Source organism: Chenopodium album, chromosome 8 (assembly GCF_948465745.1).
Source record: "Chenopodium album chromosome 8, dcCheAlbu1.1, whole genome shotgun sequence".
Lineage (NCBI taxonomy): Eukaryota > Viridiplantae > Streptophyta > Magnoliopsida > Caryophyllales > Amaranthaceae > Chenopodium > Chenopodium album.
The window spans coordinates 3,021,899-3,031,263 of record NC_137841.1 but is presented as its reverse complement, the minus strand read 5'-3'; the positions used below and the strand labels follow the sequence as shown (position 1 = coordinate 3,031,263).

Here is a 9,365-nt window from a genome sequence, read left to right as displayed (position 1 = left end):
CTTTAGGTGGAAACTTGGGTCATATGGAGTCTTAACTGGATCGACATTAAATGAGTCAAACTTTTTAAGAAGCTTTTCAACATAGTGTGACTGATTAAGACAAATGACTTTTGGAGTCCTTTTGATTTTTACTCCCAAAATCACATCTGCCTCACCCATGTCTTTCATTTCAAAATTCGAACTCAAAAACTGTTTTGTCTCATTTACTCGATCCAAGTCAGTCCCAAAAATCAACATATCATCCACATAAAGACAAATAATTACACAACCATGACTATCATGCTTAAAATATACACAAGAGTCACCTTCATTAACATGAAACCATTACCAGTCATAGTCTTATCAAATTTGTCATGCCATTGCTTTGGAGCTTGTTTGAGCCCATACAATGACTTAACTAACTTACAAACCTTGTTCTCTTGGCCTGGAACAACAAACCCTTCAGGTTGGACCATATAAATCTCCTCATCCAAGTCACCATTCAAAAATGCATTTTTGACATCCATTTGATGAACAACAAGATCAAAAATGCAAGCAAGAGCAATTAAAGTCCTAATGGTTGCAATTTTAGTAACAGGGGAGTAGGTATCAAAATAATCAATGCCAAACTTTTGAGTAAAACCCCTTACCACTATCCTTGCCTTATTTTTGTCTATGGATCCATCGGCCTTTAACTTTTTCCGAAAGATCCATTTACAAGTAATGGGCTTACAACCTCTAGGAAGTTCAACCAATTCCCAAGTGTTATTATTGAGAATTGATTGTAACTCACTATCAATTGCTTCTTTCCAAAAAACAGCATCAACTGACCTCATTGCCTCATCATAGGTTCTTGGATCATCTTCCAAAACAAAAATATGCACAAAATCATCATCAATTAAGGAAGATTCAGATAAACAGGAAGTAATAAAATCAGGACCAAAACTGTTTTCCTTTCTTGCCCTTTTGCTTCTCCTTGGCTCTAAAACAGAATCATCGTTAGTAATAGGAGCATTAGCAATAGGCAAACTAACAGAACTACTAGCATGCAATTCACTATCATTAGAAGAAGACATCTTCAAAGGAAAAATGTTCTCAAAGAACTCAGCATCTCTAGCTTCAATGATATGACCACCTGCATAAGAGTTGTTAGCACCTTTAACAAAGAAACGATAAGCTACACTTTGGTAAGCATAGCCAATAAAAATAGCATCAACAGTTTTGGGACCAATTTTATCCCTCTTGAAACTAGGTATGCCTACTTTTGCTAGGCACCCCCACACTTTCAAGTATTTCAGGTTTGGCACTCGACCTTTCCATATTTCGTATGGAGTCTTGTCAAGCTTCTTGTGAGGAACCCTGTTCAAAACATGACAAGCAGAAAGAATAGCCTCCCCCCACATGTTATTAGGAAGCCCAGAACTAATAAGCATAGAATTCATCATATTCTTTAAAGTTCTATTTTTCCTTTCAGCTATACCATTTTGTTCGGGTGAATAGGGAGTCGTCGTCTCATGAACAATGCCAAGTTGCTCACAAAATGCCTTAAGAGTGTTAGGGCTGTACTCACCACCCCTGTCACTCCTAACCCTTTTAATCTTTTTGTCCAATTGGTTTTCTACCTCAGCTTTATATTTGAGGAACATTTCCTCAGCTTCGTCCTTAGACCTGAGATGATAAATCATGCAAAAACGTGAACAATCATCAACAAAAGTAATATAATACTTTTTACCCCCTCTACTTTCGTGATTATTAAAATCACCTAAGTCACTATGAACAAGCTCTAGTACTTCAGTCTGTCTATCTACTGATTTAAATGGCTTCTTTGTAAATTTGGCTTCAACACAAACTTGACATTTTGAAAAATCAGTATTAGAAAAACTTGAAATCAAATTTAAGTGTTTAAGCCTTTTAACATAATCAATATTAACGTGACCTAATCTAGCATGCCATAAATCAATAGACTCGGCAATATAAGCAGAAGAAGTACTAGCATTCTTATTCATAGTGTCAATTTTAACATCAAGAGTAAAAAGCCCCCCATTACAAAATCCCTTCCCCACAAATTCCCCATTGCGAGTAAGAACTAATCTATCAGAATCGAAAGAGAGCTTCAGTCCAGCTTTCATGAGTAAACTGCCAGAAATTAAATTCCTGCGCATTTCTGGAACATGCAAGACATTAGTCAGAGTAAGCAATTTTCCAGAAGTGAGAGTGAGAACGATCTTCCCTTTGCCTTGGATAGAAGCAGAAGCTGAGTTGCCCATGAAGACATTTTCACCTTCAACCTTGTCATAGGTAGTGAACATGTCCTTGTTGGCGCAGATGTGCCTGGTAGCTCTAGTGTCAACAATCCACTCAGCAGCATTACCTGTAAAGTTAGCTTCTAAAACAACAGCAACAATAACGTCAGAATCCTCAATAAGATTTGCTTGACTTTGCCCATTCTTCTTCTTGACCCTGCAATCTTTAGCCTTGTGACCAGTCAGACCACACTCAAAACAAGTACCCTTAAACTTGTACTTCTGAATCTTCCCTTTAGGCTTAAGGTTACTGTTTTTGGCTTTGGATTGGTTGTTTGATTTGGGTTCAACAAGGTTGGCTTTGGCAGAAGAAGAGGAAGGAAAAACAGAAGGGGTTTTGTCTTTGATACGGTTTCCCTCCTCGATTTTGAGGTGGGCAGCAAGTTCCTCTAAGGTTAGGTCTTTCTTTTTGTGCATGAGTTGGTTACGAAAATCCTTCCAAGAGGGAGGGAGTTTCTCAATCAGAACAATAGCAAGGGTAGTATCACAAATAGACAGACCTTCAGCAGCCATATTAATACAAACACTCTCATAAGCATGAATCTGATCAATAATAGGCTTATCATCAACAACTTGAAAACTTAACCACTTACTAACACAATAACGTTTAGTACCAGCATCATCAGTTCCATATTTTTTCTCTAAAGCATCCCAAATATCCTTAGCATGATAAAAACCCATATAAATATCCAACAGACTATTCGACATATAATGCAACAACATGCCCTTACAGGTTCTATCATCCTTAGCAAACTTAACATCACTTTCAGACAAATTATCCTTATCATCAGGTTCAACAATATCATCAAGAACATATGCAACATCAATTTGCTCCAAATAAAAACGCATCCTAACAGCCCAACGTTTATAATTCTTTCCATCTAGAGGTTCTAACTTAGACATATCAGGAATCAGAAACTTGGAAGCCATAATCGTCTTTTAGATTGTTATACTACTAAGCAATAAAACAGAAATTACTTATCTCTTGATGCGTGAACCAAAGTGACAATAGTCGCGTCGTGGAAAACCACTGACCTAAAAGACGATTCCGCGCTACCTCCCGGTGCAGTAGACTAGAAGCGATCGCCCTCCAGGATAAGCACGGCGCCGGAGTTGATGTGCACTCACAAACCCGACTGGAACTCATAATACTTGCCCAAAAAACAGAACAGAAGAAACTCGTGTTTAGATAATTTTAGAGAGGAGAAATAACTGAATGTGTTGTGTGTTTTTTACTGGAAAAAGCAACGAGTATATATAGGCAGAAGAAAGGAGACATGAAACGTAAAACGAGGTACGAATCTGGCTAAGAAAACGACCAGATTCATTCAACCAGTCAACAACGTAAGCAAGAAACAAGGAACTAATTAATCAGCTATAATCAAGGGATTAATGACTGACTTAATTCCATAATCCCAACAGTCAGAAAAGAATATTTCCAGCAGACAGAAAAGAATATTCCCAACAGACAAAAAAAGAATATTTTGTTTAACAAGAAAAAAGAAATAAAATTCCTCCAAAAAGATAACAAGGACCCACGCCCGCGCATCGCATTCCCCAAGACCCAAGTCCCGAGGCCTGACCCGGCTCGGCGCGCGCGCGTGTGTGTGGAGTAACACTTAACTCCCACTCACTCAACTAAGTAGTGTTAAGGCACTACAATATAAAAACAAGGGAAAACCTTTCCCCCCAACCAATGTGGGATTTTCCCCTTTCATTTGTTTTTCTCTCTCTCTTGTTTTTCGTAGAGGAACTTGAGTTTGAGTCTTTAGCTTGTAATAGGATCATTTGCCCTATTATAGTGAAGATTCTTTTTCCAAAATCCCAAGTGGTCGTGGTTTTTCTCCTTGTTAGGGCCAAGGAGTTTTCCACGTAAAATCTCTCTTGCATTCTTTAGTTCCTTTATTTAATCTTTCGGTTCCTTTAGCTAACTTAATTTTAATTCCGCAAAAAGTTTGGCTAAATTCTCATACTACAATTCAACCCCCCCTTCTTATAGTATTCTTTAAAACAACACAAACTTTCCTAAATCGCAATTAGTCAACTAGGGAAGTGAGTCTAACTACACATGTACATGGTTGTTAGTCATCAACATTCATGCATGATCGTTGTTTAAACTATTATGGTCCCACTTCCATTCCTAAATTATACTTCTAGTACTAGGTTATGCGGTTTTGGAAGCTTATACCTTTATAAAGTTTCTTTCTATTTATAGTTAGTTTTTTCTATTTATATATATACATGATTAACTCACAAGAATTGGAAGGAGAAACAACACCACCATCAAAATTTTTTTGACGAAACCTGCAAGTATTATAAATAAGCAAAGAAGCTCAAGTTACATCAAAAGCCAAATCAGCAGCAACAGAAGGAGGAACCTCCTCAATCCATACCCTTTACTCATCATAATCCATTAATGCATGCATCTTCCCATCTAATCAAGATTTGGTGTTCAACTATATTGTGGCACTCGCAAAGTTGTTGGGTATGTTTGTAGTGTTTTGAGGGGAATCTAACTGTTAATGCAATACAATATTTGCCTTTCAGAGATGCATATTATCCTTTATATTTAAATGAAGGCTGCTGCATCCCCTTTCTTGCACCCTACGAAAGCCGAAGCTTCATCCCGAATCACAGCTCCCCTCCCCTCCACCACTGTACACCCCCGTCCACATTCACCTCCCATTCTCCCAACCTTATTCCCTCTTAAAAAGATGGTGATGGGAAAATTGGTCCTTTTTTTCATCTTAATCGGGCTTGTGGCATCTAGCCCACAACCCGATCCACTACAAGAATATTACTTTCAACAAAAATTAGACCACTTTGGTAGTGGCAATTTGAGTACGGTCCAATTCAAACAACGGTATTTTTTGGACCGTACTGATTGGGCTGGCCCAGAATCCAAAAAACCTCTCATTGTTTTATTTGGGGGCGAAAGCCCAATTGATCTAATTTTACAAGGGCCCGGAATTCTTAATAAAGCAGCTTCTACTTTTGGAGCTTTAGTCTTGTATATCGAGGTAAAATTATTATTTGCAGTGTCTTTATTTTTATTTTTATTTTTATTATTATTTTTTTTTTTTAATTCAAAAAAGCACTAAAGTTTCAGACTACACTTTAAACTAAAAGGCATGCATAAGACATTAAGACACATATAAATATAATAATAAATCACCTTTCTCTATTCCATTCAAAATAATAATAATAATAGATGGATGGATGACTACAATTCCTTGTCCTCACCTCCATCCCACACATAAAAGCTAAATTTTATACTTGTATTCAACATTGAATCCTATTCAAATCACCATTTTACCCGTTACGAATACAAAAAAATTAAAATTAATAAATAAATAAAAATTAATAAATAAATAAAAAGGTAATTGAGCATGAAAAAAAAGAAGCTAATTTTTATATTCAACGGTTCAACATTGAATCCTATTCACTAGTATATATTTGCTCGATAGGACGTTACAAATAATAGATTTTCCACCAGTGAAACAATATTAAATGAGTGTGACAAGTTTGGCATATGTTTAATAAATCTTACTTATGTATAATTCACATCGTATATAACTTTTTATTTATTTATTTATTTATTTATTTTATTTGTTCTTAATTATTTTGTAGCACCGATTCTATGGCATGTCTATACCTTTCGACTCTATAGACATAGCCTTAGGAGACACAGAAGTTCGGGGGTGTCTTACCTCCGAACAGGCATTGGCTGACTATGCCGATATAATCCTTGATGTAAAGAAGAAGCTACTACATCAACGTACACCAGTCTTAGTCCTCGGTTGTTCTTACTCCGGAAGTAAGTTACTTTTATATTATTTAATAATTCTATTGATTTATTTTTGCATATTTTAACCCATATAGTTCGTATAATCTAAGTAATTGATTATATATATTGTTGTTTTTTTTTTTTATAGTGTTGGCTGCCTGGTTTAGGCTCAAGTACCCCCATATTACTGTCGGGGCACTAGCCTCCTCTGCTCCCATATTCTATTTCGACATAGAAAAGTCATGGGAGTATGAGTTTTATTCAGTAGTTAGCCGTGATTACAAGGTATGTAACACAATATTTATTATTTTTTTTTTCTTGACGATAATATTGAATACTTTAAAATAATAAAATTTTTCTTTGTTAAACAGATTGCCAATGAAAAGTGTTATGAGCGGATAAAAAAAATTTGGGACATTATCAACAACATCGGTGCACAAAGAGCTATGGGCCATTCTTACCTCTCCACGCTTTTCAAAACATGCAGGTTAGTTATTAATTTATTATACGACTAATTAATATGGAACATTAATTGAATGTATTTATTTGACGAAAGCTTTAATTGATTATGGAATAGACATATACTTTTGATACAATGTGATGTACATATACTTTTGACACAATGGAATATACATTTACAAAGATAGTAACATATTAATTAGTTACATCAATGTACACAAAAAATGAGATGTAAAGCAAAAACTAAAAGGTAAAATCAGGACCACCTTACCAACTGTAAACGAAGTAGTGATTCCATTATAACTATATAAGAACTAATCAACTAAAGTTGTCTTTCAAAAAAAAAAATTATATAACTAAAGTTAATGTGAGGAGGTTGTTGTATATCAGTACATATATGATGTTGTTAAGTTCATCATGTCTAAGGAATATATATCTCGTCTTTCTTGCGTTTTTTTATTTTTTTATTTTTTTTTAAGAAATTAAGAAACCAACATTCATTTTTTTAAATTTAATTTAATTTTATTTATTTTATTTATACTCTATATCACAAATTTGTAACTTTTTTATACGTTAAAATAAATTATACGGAGTAACAAATAATGAGTCTTGGCCAGTCCAAATTTGGGCCCAGAAAATCCAACCTAGACAGGCCCGTTTGAATAAGCTATTCCATCATTCCATGTATCCACTTGCGGTAAAAGAGTCTTAGACAAAAGAATTACTCTTTTTTGTTCTTTGTTTTTGAAGAATTCACATGAGTTTACTTAATCTAAAATAATTGTATTATTCGTTTTAAACTTTTAATAAATTTTAAACTGGATATTTTTATTTTTTTTTGTGCAGTCCATTATTGTCGGTTGAGGATTTAAAATCAACCTTGGCTGGTATTTTCTCATACAGCGCACAATATAACGGACGCTTTAACGGCGAAATCAACTCGGTTTGCAGTGAAATAGTTCGAGCTGAAGACGATGACATTTTAGGTGGGGTAGCTCGTTCCGTAACCAAAGGATCACCATGCCTTAACTTAGACTTCTTTATGGATTTCAACTCTACCGGAAGTCTGTTTGATTCAAATACTTCAAAGGCGTGGAACTGGCAGGTAAGATTATGTAAATTTAGTGTTATCAACTTATTTTTTATTTTCAATACACTTATATTATTTATGAAGAGAGGAGTAAATATACTTATTTGAATTGTAGATATGTGATGAGTTCATTTTCCGCCAAGGTTGCGGAAATAACACTATGTTTCAGCCAAATCCTTTCAACCTGACCAAAAAAATTGAATCGTGCACGTCAAAGTATCATGTTTCCCCACGCCTCAAATCAGTATCAACCTATTATGGTGGATACGTAAGTATATACTATTTTCATTAACTTATTTCAATGTACTTTATTTATTTATTTATAACTTATGTTTTGAATAATTTCTTTTCAACTAACAGGAGGACTTGCGATCAACACTCAAGCACTTTGGAAGCAATATAATATTTTCAAATGGGCTTATAGACCCATATAGTTCTTTTGGGTAATTTAAACCTAATTTAGCTTGACTCATTTTATATTTAGTTTATTTTAATTTTATTTTTATTTGCTAGGAGAATTAATATATATAAGTCATAATCTCCTTGTTTTACTCATTAATTATTTTTGTTGATTAATAGAGTGTTAGAAGATCTGTCGAAAACTGTGGTGGCTTTGACGACAAAAAAAGGTATTTTTATTTTGGCAATTTGTATTTTTAAAATACAAATTAAAACTTATATTTTTAATTTATTCTGTGAAAAATTCTTTACATTTATCTAATATTTCCTATGTTTTATTAATAAATATATGTTACTTTTGATTGAAGGATCTCATTGCTTAGATTTCCATACCGAATTGGATGACGATCCAAAATGGCTAAAACACCAACGGGCAAAGGAGTTGAAAATAATGTCATGGTGGATAAAAAATAGCCACTCTTCGTCTAACAAACCCCCATATTTATTTTTATGGTTTGTTATATCATGGGCTGTTTTTAATTTTTGAGTTACGGTGTAAATACATTAATTTTCAACACGAATTGTACTTGATGTTTGAGATTATTTTGTGTAATATTCGACATACAATTCTACTGTACTTGACTTTATATTTGACAAATATCTTTTACAGTCACTCTTATCTTACTTTATGTCTTTACTAATCTCATCCGAGGTAAATAATGCATGGGTAAAGTGAATGTATGATGAGAACTGAGAAGGCAAGATGATAAAATGTATATAATTGACTCATCATGCCATCATGTTTAGAAAATAAAGATTTACTCTGAAGTACAAGTATAGATTAAAAGTGATTATGAAGTGTACACTTTGTTTGTCACTTTAGTCTTTACGGAATTACTTTCAATCCAATGACTCATAATTCCTCACTTTATATTCTCAAATATAGTGCTCTTTAGAAATAGAAGCACTCGTATATGCTGTTTGTTTTTTTTTTTTTTTTTTTTTTTTTTTGATGGAGTTAAAGTAGGGGGTAATAATGGAGTAGTAATTACATTCATTCACTTTATTAGCTCAAAGTTCCTCACTTTTCACTTTTTAACTTTTCACTTTCTTGTAAAATGCTCTTGACACATGGTAAACAAATGGGCTCATTGAACATTAGAACCCAATAATTTTGCCATTTGATTAACATATCTTGGAGTTATTAGAATGTTGGACTTACTTTTATGTAGCTTTGTTGGTTACCTTTGTCTCTAGTCTCTACTCTCTAGGCCCCTAAGATTGAAACTCTCAGCCCTTTCTTTTGCTTGGAGTTAGAAAACTTGCATTAAGACCCACAAAAACAAGT

The 9,365-nt window shown here is 34.1% G+C and overlaps 1 long non-coding RNA gene across 1 annotated transcript; it reads left to right on the top strand.

Moving 5' to 3' along the window:
- Positions 1–7,977: 7,977 nt before the first annotated feature.
- On the top strand, positions 7,978–8,587 carry LOC145555640 (uncharacterized). The gene is made up of 3 exons (XR_014091524.1): positions 7,978–8,061; positions 8,198–8,247; positions 8,386–8,587. It is a non-coding gene; the product is annotated as an uncharacterized LOC145555640 (long non-coding RNA).
- Positions 8,588–9,365: the final 778 nt, after the last annotated feature.